Source organism: Copidosoma floridanum, unplaced genomic scaffold (genome assembly GCF_036245765.1).
Source record: "Copidosoma floridanum isolate Cflo_tuat_1 unplaced genomic scaffold, Cflo_Japanese_pri ptg000001l, whole genome shotgun sequence".
In the NCBI taxonomy this organism is placed as follows: Eukaryota; Metazoa; Arthropoda; class Insecta; order Hymenoptera; family Encyrtidae; genus Copidosoma; species Copidosoma floridanum.
Genome location: NW_028321878.1, coordinates 20133592 through 20149605, shown reverse-complemented (window position 1 = coordinate 20149605; position 16014 = coordinate 20133592). Strand labels below are relative to the sequence as shown.

Here is a 16014-nt window from a genome sequence, read left to right as displayed (position 1 = left end):
ATACATCTCAGAACAAAAATCTTCTTATTAAAAACATATTTTTTCGGAATCCGTATAGTTTATTTGGTCAAATAATAAGGTGTAAAAATTGAAAAAAATAATTATGCTGAAAAGTACCATGCGTTCTTTATGCCATAAAATAATCGATGGCTATAAGAAGTTGTTGATTTGGTTTCTTCAGTGTAATTCACGAAAAGGGCTATTTTTTAAAGCTGTTAAGATTTTAAACCCCCAAAAAATTTATATTAAAAAAAAATTGTTTTTTCTCATATCTCACAATTTTATTACCAGAGCAACAAAGTCCTGGACCTTAAACCCAACCTTTTTATTGCCACAAAAACACAAATACATTTTCTACTCATTAAAAAGTCTGAAGTAGGATCTTTAAAGATTTCAGAGATTGCTGTGAGGGTACAATGAAAAGCTGATCTCTCACGTAATGGACTCTTAAGTTGACGATTTTGACGCTGCTGTTTCAATCTCGATAAATTTTCTGCGTCAGTTTCTTGACGCCTCAAATTGTATTCATTAGATACATTTGAGGTTTTCTTTCCAATATACCCTTTTGCGACTATTGGTATGCTTACGACTTTTATGACCCCTAAAGGCTATTTTCAGTCAACTTTGTCAAGTTCTAATATATATAATCGCTAGGTAGTTCGACGTCCGATGGCCCTAAAAAAGACCGGTGAGCTTCTTAAGTTAACTCTTTCTTGACTGCAGTTAACAGCAATTGTGACCTGGATACCTCAGGGTGATCTTTTCTGGCTTGCTGTTGAAGACCCAGACTGATCCGAAGAAAAATTACAAAGTCCGAAGCTTTGGGGCTAGTTGTAGTGCTCTTTCCCAACGTCTCCCGGTATAACGTCGAAGACGTTGGTGTCTAAAGCACCTTTTTTATTTGCAGATTCAGTTGTTTTGATGATCTTAGATGGGGAGATTGGTTAGTGATACTTGTCCAGTGGAGGCTGTCCCGTTGGCTCAAGTTTTTTTTCCTTCATAGCTGTTATAGGTTTGCCCAGCGCAGACCTTGGAGAGGATCAGTGATTCCTGGTTAAATGCTTAGAGTCGAGAGGGTAATATAGGGTCGTCGGTCACCGGGTTTTCCAGCCTTGCGAAGCACAACTCCGCAAGTGACGTCTGCTAGTGAATGGCTGACTTGGTTTAATAGTGCCCGTCTTTAGTTAATATAGTCTTTTAGTCGACGAATCGCTTCCGGAAATGGTAATAAAAATGTATTTGTTGGCAAGGTAGTTTACACTTAGGTGGATTCTAAAAAGAACCGATGAAATTGATGGTTAAGTAGGGAACGTAAATACTTATAATGGCCCTAAAAAGCGCCAGTGGTGAAACTTCCAGGCTATTCTTATTCCTGATGATGAAGAGCTGGCTACGGTTGCTTGATTCTTACCCTGGGAGTCTCGATATACGGAGATTGTGATGGAGGGAGGTAGGCTGCTGACCAAAGAATATCTCGTCTCGGGTCGTTCCCCGGATAACCAACCGCTCATCGTTAGACGGGAACATGTGGGTAAGCGCATTGGGGACGCGACGACCCAGAAGGTAGCCGTTGTGGCTGCCCATGCCCCTCAGAGCTCAGAGCTGTTTTCTTCCCTTGCTTACATTTGTAGCTATACGAATTCTCTATGTGCACCAGGTGGGATAGTGGAACTCCCTCACAACTTTGATGGGTTGGAGCAGATTGTGCTCCGGCTAGATATGTCTCCTGGTATTGTGGCAGAGACGGCATCGGTTGGGATTAATTTATTGTTTTGATCGCACTCGTTGAGATTCGGGGTGAAGGGACACTTAGGCCCCTTCCCTTGAGAAGGGTGTCGTCCGTAACCGGGATACCCAGCTGCAGGACTGTCACCAGCATTCTCTGAACAGCTTGTTGAGCTGCCGAAGCTCGACTATACAAATATCGATACGCTCCGGCCTATTATAACCACACTTCTTTAATTATGTTGCAGGTAGCTTCGATTTTATGTCGACGCCACCTAGCGGAATTTACTGAACTAAAGTGAAAATATGGCGTAATTTTGCAAAACTTTGAGCTCATTTATTGCTATTGTTATTAAATTTTTTAAGATAAAAACTATACTAAAACCATCTAGGAGGTATCATGAATCAGTGTGCAAAATTTCAGCAAAATCGGTTCAATAGTTTTCGCGGTTAGCGATTACAACGGTTTTAGCGACTTTGCTTTATATATTAGTAAGATAAAAAAATTATGATTAAAAAGTCGAGTGGAGACTCGGATTAATTTAGTGTAACGAATAAATGAATTATTTCTGACGTCAGATTTAAAATAAATGTAAATTTTTCAACATACTATGACAATCTGCCCAGCGTTGTAATAATGCGTATCAGTATACTTGTATACAAGCGTTAGTAATGTTCATCGGTGGCTAGATAGCTAGCATGCCACACTGATGAGTTTCAGGTAGTAACAGCGCATGAAACGATTTCCTTTCTTTCTCTCCTATCTGTTAATATTTTTAAAGTTATACTTCTGAAAGTGCGTTATGCACGGGAGTAAATCAACAATTTCAGAATATTCTCTCTCGAAAAATGTGTAACAAAAGTTAATTTTTACTCTCACTTCCGGTTCCAAGACTGAAAGGAAAGTGACACAAGTCATTTTTTAATTTTTATCTATCGATTTGATTTCTAAAAAAACACCCTCCATTGAAGCTTGAACTCACGACCTCCTGCATATCAGCCAAGCCCGGTATTCACTCAACCAACCATGAGTGATCGCTGAAGAGAGGCTACCTTTTACTTTTCTCATACTGTTGTCTAAACTTTTTTTGATTGAAATGTTCATTCACTGTTTGATAATAACTTTGTTTTTAAAGATATTATTGACTATATACATCAATCAATTATTTACATAACTAAATAACTTTTCTTAAACTTTAAAAGTAAAGTTTTTTAGTAGCAGTTTTTAGTCATAAAAACATTGACTGATTCCGTTGTATCTCATTCTTTTACATTTTTTTAATCGTGACTAAGGTAATTTTTTGAGTTAAGGACAGTAAGTGGATTAATATTATTGAAGGATGAGGAGAGCGCAAATATACAGCAACGCTGTCAATTATTTGGTTCATATGGATGTATACTACATGTACGCTTTTACGTATATTCGACCACATCTTCCTTATTTTATTAAAAAATTAGGCTGTGGATCTTTCCATGATTGAACAAACATTCATCAATATAAATGGTTATTATTAAGTTCTAGTCCTTCTTTTACATATATAAATATATGTGTGTGTTGTAAGTGTTATATATGTGACTAAAAATGAATGTATAAACGTATGATAGCTGAAAGCATAACGTTAGAAACTTTATCAGCTTAGAAAGTCGTTTTGAATATACTATTCTTTTTAATTTTCAACTGATCAAATATTAAAATGTTTATTTAAACCACACATTATTACTATATGATTCTAAGGATAATATATTTCATCACCTTTGCTACATCACAGTGGGTTATTTAATGCATTGTTTCGTAAAAAGTACATCTGCGTTCACAACATATATTATCTGCCAGAGAAGTATAACTTCATACTTGGGTACTTAAGCCTCCACTGATCACTGGTTTTTATACACTCCATGCGCTGATATAGTGGCACCAAGTATGAATTTCAACAGATATTGAACTTGCTTGGTGTAATCATGTGTAGGTGCAATATAGTTGCACATACACGCCCAAAAATAAAATAATAATGCTCAAAAAATTAGGTGGTGAGTTGTAATTCGATTAGTTAAATAATAAAAATTTGCGTAAGCCATTTTGACCATACATATAAGAAGATACAAGTGCTGCAGGATTCAGTCAAACTTTTTATCACTACATTGATTTTAATTTAATATTCACTAATTGTAATAGCGTCAATAAATAATGAATAGATTAACCAGTGGACTGTGGGTACTTGAGTACCCAAGTATGAACTTGTACTTCTTAAAACTTATTATCTAATTTTTAGCTGATTACACAATATGTTTGTCATGGTTGGTTTTAATATATTTCTGAGAATTAAGGAATAAACTTATTTTGCTTTATTTGCTACATGTTTGACTATTTATTTGCGTTGACGATTGTTTTTGTAATAGGTAAATTGAAAAATATTTAGACTATAGGTTATCTCGAGCAAAGACAAAGATATTTATCTGATAAAAATACCACAACTTATTGACATGCTTAGCTCCTTAAGTCAATTCCTTAATTATTATATTAATAATAACCATAATTCTTTTTCAATTTAATTTTTAAACTTCGTAATATTTTTTTATTATTTACCAGCATGAATTGATGAACAACTTACTTCTTACTTTTTATTTTCTTTCATTTCAATTTTTAACTCCTTGATGGTTGTCTTTTCTATAATTTTTATAATTATTTTACAAACATTTTTCACTCCTTTACATTAGATAAAAATTGTAAATGCATATGATCAAGTGTTGTAACTGTTACAAAAATCAAATTAATAATAATATCATAACATTTTTCAATTCTTTCGTTTTACAGGACTAATGCTATCTGTCGAAGCTTGTCAAGACTTGAGTACAAATATTTTATCATCACTGAAATAAAAGATTTATTGGCTTTAGCTGTACAACGATCTAATTTATTTTTTTCTTTTTTACAACGATATTCCGACTGTTAAGTCGTTCAGCCCGTTTGTACTGCATGGTGACCATATAGTTAAGTTTGATAAAGAGTTAATTTAAATACTTGATCAGGAATGTAACTTTTATAAGCGATTAATTAGTGAAATAATATTCATTAGAAAATGTGATACTATGAATAGGATTCGTGATACACCAAATTTAAAATCTGTTCTCAAAGAATACATACACAAATTGATCAAATAACATATGTATCTTATAAAGTTATATAAATGATAGTGCTATTATCTTTTACCTAATGTTTTAAATTTTGACTATACACTTTGAAAACAGACAAGAGGAAGTATCTATAGTTCAATAAAATACATGCAATTGTTACTTCGAACAAATATCAATTTTTTATCAGTTTGAACTGTAACGTTTACACGTAAATATTAGGAAATAGACAACATTCTCAACGGTCTCCTAATTTTTTTTATAAATTATGTGTTGAATAAAATTACTCATTGCTAACGTTCTTGTATAATACCACTATTTTCATGTTTACATGGATGGATTTAACTTTGAGTACGCTTCCAAGCTTGCGTTAATATAATTGTCATAAGCTAATGTGATTGTATAACTTTTTAGAATTGTCCTTGAAAAGGGCTGAACGACTTATCAGCCGGAATGTCGTTGTTAAAAGAAAAAAATAAATGACATCGTTGAACAGCGTAAAACAGTAGATCTTTTATTCTAGTAATTATGAACATGTTGCTGTTTGTTGAATCATAATGAGGCTGTCAGATGTTGTAATATAGGTGTACCTACATATGACTAACCAATTGCTTCAAAAAAGTTTTTAATGGATTTTGTCACTCATATGCATCTCTCCTGTAGGGATATATTATCACAAAGGTCCCTCAGGCATTGCTTTATGAGCACTTTTATAGGGTTGGTAATTGACCTGAAGGAAATGCGTACTAGTAACGAAATCTATTGTGTACAAGTAAGTATGGTTACTGTAACTTGTTAAATAAAAAGTACATAACATTGTATTAAATAAAAGATTTTACAATACTTCTGAAAAAATGAAGTGTAAGATATTTTGTTAATTTTACAATAGTTAAAGATAATATCAAAATTATATCTGACAATAATTTATTGTATCATAGTAAAATATTTACTTTACTAACGGATGGAGGAAGTTGAATGGATTTTAATTTTATCAAAACTAGAAATAAAAAACAAAAATCTGTGATACAACATGATCATGTCTGCTTTCATAACAGATTTTATGAAAAGTTAGGACATCAGAAGTTATGGAAAGACGTTTTAGCAGCTATTGGCGTTGTATCTTTAAGTAATGCAATAAAAACTTCAATAATTAAACTCATCTAAATACTTTATTAGCAAGAGTGTTACTTACAATGAAACATTTTCAAACAATGCGCATGTGATACAGACATCGCTAAAATATCCAAGGTGTTTTCAAAAATAAGTTGTAATGTATGTTTTACATCACAAGCATTTATGAACATAGCGCTTGTGTCTTGTTAGAGCAGCAGACGTGTTAAAAACCGCAAAGCACATACAGCAAGGTTGATGGTGACGGGTACTTTCGTGTAAAGTAAGATAATAAGGTGTAGTAAGTACTTCTGAACACATTCGGCAGGGAAAACTATGATTTTCGTGGACATGAGTTGCAAGATTGTATGGACGTTGAAAAGTTTCAGAACATGTGAGGCACTTGTGGGTGTGGTAGATGCGCATGTGACTATCGAGTTCCAACTTCCGTATAAAAGTTTGTGTACACATTGTACAACAATGACTTTTCTGTAGGTTCATTTGGCTTGTTAAAAGCGATACGTAGCAGTAATTCGTTGAGGAAGAGGATTGTCTGTTGGCAGAAAAATCAAAAAATTATTATCAATTTAGAATATATATGGAGAAATAATCGTGTTACTCCTTTTATTTGAGTTTTTTAATGTAAAGGTGTTAAAGTTTTATTGATCTTGTAGGGTATATAATATATCCTATATTATGTATCCTATAAGATTGATGAAATTCTAATAATTTAGAATATCCTCTTATAGAATTTTTTAAATTCTTATCTATATTGAAGCTGTTTTTCATACTTTTTTATTAGTAAAATCAGTGAAGGCAAGACAGAAAAAAAAATACTTAGATGGAAAAAATGGATATTTAATATTTAGTATCTCAAATTTACTGCGAAGCTTATGCGATATTATACTTTAGTGTCATAAAAAGGCTTTAACCATGTACAATCTTTGTTCAGATGATTTTAAAAATAATGATTTTTCTGTATATATTATGTCAAGATCTCCCAAAATCCTGGACGATTTTTCTTTAAATGATCTGTTTTATCTTCTCTAAAAATATATTTATGAGATTCAAAAATTTATGAGTGGAGTATAGAAAATATTACACTTTGTCTGCACAATAACTCATACGCTAAAGTCTTTAATTGAAGTAAAAAATGTAGCACTTAAAACTATTAACAATTTTGAAGTAATAAGCACAAAAAATTATTACTGCTGTCAGTTATCAACGTGATTGTCACACTAGAGTATTATGTTTTTCAAACATTATGTTACAGCCCGGTAAACACATTTTCTTGAGGTTTCTTTTAAATGTCTTGTAGAATGTTAATGTCCATCAGAACGACATCTTTAGGGAGTTTTGGAGGTAAAATTCCCTCAGGATGTCTTTCAGATAGACATTAGAAGCCTACAATACATCCACAAGAAATCTTGAGGAAATGTGTTTACTGGGCTGGTCTTACCTCCAGACATAGTGTGATCTTGCTTGTAAGGTAGTTAAGCCATATGAACTATCTTTGTATTATCTTTTATTCAAGAATATAACTATGTATTCTTTTATTTAATAATAATAACCCAATAACCCTTATTAAAATGATAAAGCTAGAATATTTTTAATTATGTGTATACATACAATGACTACATAAGATATTCATTTTAGTACAAGTAAGAGTACTTTATAATAGCAGAAACGTACTCAGTGACTATAAATGTATTTTCTATGTTAAGAAGTTAAACTTAGCAGAAAAAAGTCAGTTATGTTAGTCGAACTGCTTATTATTACAGAGTTGGCTGTTGTACAACTAATTCATGAAAATCGTCACTAGTTTCTTATTGTTTCATACAACACAACGTGTATGATATATATTTTATTACTTAGAGTCTGTAAATCTTGCACCTGAACTTGATATACTAAGATATAGTATCAAATTCGAACGATTTGAATAAACATTTGTAAAAAAAGTAGCAAGTTAACATACTTACGAATTACCCCTGAATTCGCTTGAATATATGTGAATAAATTATTATACATTCAACTCCAATAAATTAAGCGCTAAAGTTATTCTGACATGATTGCTGGTATAAAGCCTCCTTGAAAATTTATTTGTATAAAACTCACCTGATCGTTTCCACCAATTACTTCTGGCGATACTACTAGTTGTAAAAAATAGGTATTGCCTTGTATCTCACATAAATCGAAAACATGTTTTGCTGCTTATTTCTTAAGCAATTGAAAACTGATTAATGCACGAATATAGATAAATGGTAATGTGACATTTTTCTAATGACATAGAATATATTATTTTAAGAGTCGTATGAATTTGATTCTTTCGAAAAAAACAGTAGTCAAACTTTCAGAAGCAAATGCATTGATGATCAAATATAGTTCTAAAGCATCGCATGATTGTAGCATACGACGAGGGGTACACCCTATGAATTAACTAGAAGCTAGTAGCACTTTGTGGCATCGCTGAACTGCTAAAAAATGATACGTACCATTTCACATTAGAGGAAAAAAATACATTTAATAGATAAGGAAAGAGGCTTAGAATTGACGAAATAAATTGAAATGTTTCAAAATTTTGCACATTTCGACCCAAAAATGGCACATTAAAAATTGCACAAAAATTGCATATTAAAAAATATGCTATGTCGTTAAACTTATCATTGTTTATTTTAACAAAAAAATTTTGTATGAAATTTTTTATAGTTTTCATAGCAAGTACTCGATTTGTAGCTCTGTTACAACGAATAGTACGACTTCAAGCTCTTTTTTTTTAAACTCGGCTTAGAAATAGTTAGTTGGGGAAATTAACAATGGATATGTCCCCCATCTAGGGATTGCGCTTCAATACTGTTCATTATTACTATGTAAAGACCTAATTATTGTGTTAAAATATTAAAGAATATTCATACTATTTTTTGAATCTTATAAGTCATAGTCCATTATTATCTTATCTACTTAACGTGCTTTCTGATTATTTTCTCTCCCCTCTTATTTTGTTAGGATAGTTATTCCTTTGTTCGATAAAAATCTTCCGAAATTAGTTATCTATTTGGGTACTAAGTGTTTTCATACTAAGGAATTGACCATCTATACAAAGACTTTTTAAAGTTATCAACAAGTAAATGTAAAACAAATCACCAGCTGGAACGTAACTTAACGACTTACGTTATCAGCGCGTTTACAAGAAAAACTTTCATTTTATCCGCTTTTTTTTAATTATAAAGATAAGTTTTGGGTTATTGGGATGGATTTTTCAAAGTTAATTCCTCCATTAGATTTGTAGGTCTTGAATAACTTGTAGGCTTCATTCTGTGTAATGTAGGTATCAAAGAAGATCGTGCAAGTTCCTTTTACTAAATCATAAAAGGCCATGTAAACTAATATTTACTTGGTTTGATAGGACCAAAAAGTTTTGTACACAACATAGCTTAATGAGAATTAAGTATTTATGTACACATGATGTTACAAAAAAACTTTTAAAAAATGCATTGAAAGATAGATTACACATTTTTCGGTATTTCTCGGGTGCCTGTGTGTCTTTTAGACTATATCTAAAGTTGGACAATTTTTTATCTGGTCAGAACCTAAATGAAGTCTGGAACGTAAACGAGAAATTTTTAAGTCTTCTTAGACTACAAAAAAGCGTTCGTTATTTTCTGATATTCAAAACTGATTCCATAAGTTTCGTGAGTAGATACGTGTATCAAATTCCAAATTTTTATGTATAATAGACGAATATGAAGAAGTAATGTGGTAGGATGGCTTTTTGCCACCTTCAGATGTCCATAAGAATATAATAGTCCGGTAGCTGAAGCAATCAATAAGGAACAAATCGGAGATAGCGTCCAAACTTTGCAGATCGCTTCGTATTATAGTCTGTAAACATGGAAAAATAGTTTTGTCCAACCAAACCACGGGCTTCAATTGTTATTAAACAATTAGTAAAAATTTACCATTTTTTTTCTTAGTTTTTCTCATATAACTTTTTTTGTGGCTGTCGGATTGCAAAAATAGCTAAAATATTTTGTTCGTTATTTAATTATCTACCGATCTGTGTAGGTAAGATCATTGGAAGACTTTTTTTCGCGAAGTTATATTGCAAAAAAGTGCAAAAATCGTCGTTATAAATTGTCATTTTGAAACATCCATAACTTTTATAATGTTTGATGAAAATGCTTCAAAATTTGGTATTCGATAGCTCTTATAGATATCTTAAGCTATGCTCAAGGCTTTTCTTGTATTATGAAAAATAACGTAAATAAACTATAATTAATTAAAAAATTCATTTGATTGTCCTGATCGTTAAAATTGAGCTAGACTGAAACTTTAGAATGGATTTTATTCAGAATACAAAGAACTTCAATATTGTAAAAAAAAAATTTTTTTTTTAATTTTTACCCCGATTTTTTACAAAATTTAATTTTGCAACATTAACAAATTAACATTACTCGATCATTTTTTATTGTGGAGAAGTAGAACTAGTTCCATCTAATAGTGTATATTTTTACACAAATTTACAAAAAAAAAGTTTTACGATACGATGTTTTTAACTATAGTTATTAACAATTTAGTGTTTGTTGCAATTGTTTAATTTCTATCGGTTTTTTCGATTTGAGAAAAATAATATAGTATCTACATAGCATCTGTTGTTGTAATGTATGACTAACAGATTTTTTAACAAATAATTGACAGTTAGAAAAAATTACTTATTTACAGAGTCTTACGTGCGATAACGGCCTGTGTACGGCGGATTGCATGTTTCAGGCGTCGACGCATGTGAACGATAGTTTTCTTTTCGAACGTATTTGAGAATCCCTACCTTTCACTTTTACTGCGTACGAATAGAGAACTGCAGTTGACGGTGCTGTACCTTACGATGTATTAGTTTGAAAAGAGGTCAAAAACTGATTCAAGCTATCTATGGAGGTACAACTCAAGAAGAATGCCCTTTAAACGAGTTTCGTTTTAATATTTTCCGAAAAATATCCTGTCACAAAAATTTTAATATATCTTTGTTACCCCCAACTGAAGGGGCAGCCCGTGAGCACTCCTGCAGAGTATATTATCAAATAAGGCAATGACTGCAAACTGATAGCGGAGTGGACGTAGAAAAATGGGAATGGAAAAAATTTGAAAATGGACTGCTTCCGGTTATTACACTGCAGCCACTCATTCCTGAAAAAATATTAAAACAGATCGCGTGTAAATGCAAGAAGGGATGTGGAGGAAAATGTAGCTGCAAAAACAATGGAATCCATTGCTCAGCCGTGTGTAAATACTGTGAAGGTAAAAATTGTGCTAACATGGAAGACAGAATAGTGTCTCTTAGTGAAGATGAAGATGATAACGACATATACAGTACTCAGAACGTAGAGCATGAGCAAATTCAAATCCAGATGAGTGAATTAGTATTAGAAGACGATTCTGATGACATCTTGTTCGCCGAAATAGAAGATGACACCGAGAGTAATAGTGATCACCCACCAGTAACAAAAAAACGTAAAATATAAGAAATAGTATTTTATAAAAAATTTATGCAACAAATATCATGTACTACGTATTTTCTTGCATTCACATAATAAATTTTGTATAAAAATGTATGTTTATGTATTTTTAGTTATTACAAAACAATAATAAAAGTAAAAGATCAAATAATATGATTTTTCGAACTGGTATGGAAACGCCTGAAACATGCAATCCGCCGTACACAGGCCGTTATCGCACGTAAGACTCTGTAAATAAGTAATTTTTTCTAACTGTCAATTATTTGTTAAAAAATCTGTTAGTCATACATTACAACAACAGATGCTATGTAGATACTATATTATTTTTCTCAAATCGAAAAAACCGATAGAAATAAAACAATTGCAACAAACACTAAATTGTTAATAACTATAGTTAAAAACATCGTATCGTAAAAATTTTTTTTTGTAAATTTGTGTAAAAATATACACTATTAGATGGAACTAGTTCTACTTCTCCACAATAAAAAATGATCGAGTAATGTTAATTTGTTAATGTTGCAAAATTAAATTTTGTAAAAAATCGGGGTAAAAATTAAAAAAAAAATTTTTTTTTTACAATATTGAAGTTCTTTGTATTCTGAATAAAATCCATTCTAAAGTTTCAGTCTAGCTCAATTTTAACGATCAGGACAATCAAATGAATTTTTTAATTAATTATAGTTTATTTACGTTATTTTTCATAATACAAGAAAAGCCTTGAGCATAGCTTAAGATATATGTAAGAGCTATCGAATACCAAATTTTGAAGCATTTTCATCAAACATTATAAAAGTTATGGATGTTTCAAAATGACAATTTATAACGACGATTTTTGCACTTTTTTGCAATATAACTTCGCGAAAAAAAGTCTTCCAATGATCTAACCTACACAGATCGGTAGATAATTAAATAACAAACAAAATATCTTTAGCAATTTTTGCAATCCGACAGCCACAAAAAAAGTTATATGAGAAAAACTAAGCAAAAAATGGTAAATTTTTACTAATTGTTTAATAACAATTGAAGCCCGTGGTTTAGTTGGACAAAACTATTTTTCCATGTTTACAGACCATAATACGAAGCGATCTGCAAAGTTTGGATGCTATCTCCGATTTGTTCCTTATTGGCTATTTTTTGATGCTTCAGCTACCAGACTATAAGTAGTATGAAATATCGTGAGATCTATCTAAAGTTTTATTCATTTTTTCTAGAGGGTCGATTTTTTACCCTAAAATGTTCGACTTTTTCCCGAAATGTGGATATATTTTATATAAATATGGTGAATTACGTTTGGAAAGATGTTTCACTTTACAATCGCTTTTTTAGCACATTTTCCGTCCTTCATGTGTAAGCTTATAATTTTGAACTACAAAATCTCATAAACTATGCAGATGAAAAGTATGGAGTATTTAGACTAATCTTTGGCATTATAAAGTATAATTTCTTTCATTTCCACAACATTAGTAAATTGAAAATATTAAAAAGATACGTTATAAGGTTACATTAAATGGATGAAGTAAATTTTTTTTATCGAATACCTTCGATTAAAAAAAAAAAAAAAACAATTCCCACAATAAACGAGCTAAAAGTGTTTCTCATTTCTTAAATAGCTGTAAAAAGGTTTCCACAAAATATTACAATTATTATTCCTTCATTACTTTCACAGGATGTAACCATACCATGCTCTTTAAAATAGTTAAATTTTAAATAATTTATAGCTAAATAAACTAAGGATTGGTATATTAAACGTTTGAAGGTTAGGATTCCTTGTGAATTGTAAAATATAAAATACCTAAAAAATGTATTAGTTTTCATGTCTTTCTTATCCTTTTAAGCATGCAAATGAACCTTTTTAAATGTATATGCAATGTTTAATTATTTCATATGATTCGTTTGTAAAAACTAAGTGGTGATGATTTCAGTCCAATTAATATGTGTTATCAGAGGATTTTCAACTTATATGCGTATATGATACGCTCGTATTACATTTTACGTATGGAAATTTATGGGAGAGAATTTTTATTTTAGATGAACAGACAATTTCTTAGACAATTTTTTGTCATACAGTTTTCATTTGATGAGGAGCTTTTACTTTAAAAAAAATAATAGCTTTGAAAGGGGACTTTTTTTCAATTCAACACTAGGACTACTGAGACTTACATTGTCGCAAATTAAAAAAAAGTTCTATTATCTGTGTTTTTAAAATGTTTATTTCGAAAATAAATATGTAAATGCTATTTGAGTATTGACAAGTTAAAAACCGAAGCATTTTATGTAACCGAGAGGATAAACATGTTTGTTTAGTTTAGTATAATTTTTGTTACATGGACTACTGTACCTAGAGATATTATGTACTTATGGCATTAAAAAGGACAGTGTTATTAATTTTTTTAATGATCACTGAACTATACAAGGTCTTTTAAACTAATCTTTATTTGGTTTGAGAATTCCAAAAAATTTTGTGCATAAAATTTATTGCAATTCACTAATCTGGACTAATTGTCTGTACTTTGAAAGAAAAGACGAACCTCTTTAAACTTTTTATTTGATACTTTGATGGTAAGAGAATTATTATTCTTGCATCAAAATATTGTGTCAGTTATGTGTCATAAGATTTATAAAAATATTAATATTTATCTTTTAAATTTTGAAAAGTTAAAAGTTGTTTGGCCATTTAAAAAAAACAATTACTAATCGTAGTTTCTTGAAATTTTTTTATTAAATTACCGGAGACTAAGCTTTTTATTAGAATTTTATGAGTAATGATACCATATGAAGCAGAATAACAATATAGTAGTTCCCTTTTTATTATATTGGAGTCATAAAAAATGGTACAATAATATTTTTCCACAAAATAAATATATACTCAAAAAAATTTATCTGTTTTTTCACATTATGTTTTTTTTTATTTCTCTGAGGTCAAAGAATTACATTGCATTTAAAAAAATACTTCTAGTCTTAATCATCAGCTGTTATGAGGTACCAAATGCGTTTGAAATAGATAAAACAACTCTTTATCAATATAAAAATTAATAAAAAAAATATAAATTAAAAATTTTAATACTGTCATCAGTTAGCTAACGCTTATAAAACACATAATTTCTTTAATTAGGTTAATTTTTTTTTTTTATTATAAATTATCTGACTAGATAGCATTGTTGAAAACTTATCTTAGAGTGCAATGATCAAACTAACTATTGTTGAGCTTATGAATGTTGCATCAATATTTAAGGCTTAGCATTATTCAAATAAAGTACACGCTACAGATATAAATTGTTCAGAAGTAAACTTAAACATTTACTCGTTGAAAGTAAGCCTAAAAAAAGGAAAATTGCTGTTGGTTAGTAACTCTGTAAATGAAATCAGGTTAAAAACTAGTTAAACGTAAAGGCACGCTATTAGTAGTGTCGCACGGAAAGCAAAGTTGTGTTTGAGTTATTGGATATTTGAGAGCGTACTCTACGTGACCGGAAAATGCAATATTCTATAAATGAAGAAATCAATGTTTCTCTTTTTATACATTTCAGAAGAAATAAGTTATTTGGTGTACTATATGATTTAATACTAATTTACTATTTATTCTAAAGAATGTACCGTAATTTACCAAAAAATTTTTATCAAAAAATTTACGGGTATTAGAGAAAAAAGTTTCAATTCAATTACAGTATAAAAATTAGGGATTTTTCATCTAACGTACAAAATGTTATTAGTGCTATGAACAAAAAAATAATTTAAATTAAAACTTTATTCTTTTCATAATACTAACACTACTATGTAATATACTTCTATGTAATTTCTAAATAAATAATATTAATAAGCCTTAAATAAACGTTTATTATTTAAACTTTTTTTTTATAACTTATGTAAAAAAAACATTAGAAAAAACATTTGAAAATCATTTGGCTAGAGCAGTCAGTAATATTGTTTTTATGCAAAAGTTTAATAGTAAAAGTCTCATTTTAATGGCATCATACAATGAAGTTATTTTTCATTATTTTTCTCAAACTTTGTCTTATTTTACTCAGTATATGGTATTAATAATTGTTGTTGCTGTTACAAGAACTACATTATATTTGATTCTGTGCGGCCTTTCAATTTATACAGAGCAGAAAACCCGTAGTAGATTCAAGGATAGTTAAAGAAAATATATTTGTATACGAAAATAAATATTTGAGTCATAATTCTTGCATCTCTATACTTATGTTTCTTTTATCTCAAGGATAAAGAATCAAAAACTTGGTGGTATGGATGAATGAAGCGATAATAAGAATTAAAGAGCTTCTTAACCACCCCCTTTTTGCTAGGCACCTTAAGTTAACGTTAATAATTCAGGATGAGTGTAAGAATAAAGGACTTGTAAGAATCAAACAAATGAATCTAAAATCTAATTAAGTAAAGGGTATTTTAAAAAACGAATTACTCTATTCAAGAAAAGCATTCAGTCTTTCATCAGAAATTGTTGTACTGGTAATGCACAATGAGTATGTGGGGTAAAATAAATGTATTCAGTAATCAGTAATTGGACTAATTTTAATGTTTGTAA

At 30.3% G+C, this 16014-nt stretch overlaps 1 protein-coding gene across 1 annotated transcript in view; it reads left to right on the top strand.

The window, feature by feature from the left end:
- Positions 1–16014, top strand: part of LOC106642751 (Rad, Gem/Kir family member 2) — an 88896-nt gene that overhangs the window by 32893 nt on the left and 39989 nt on the right. The window lies entirely within an intron of this gene.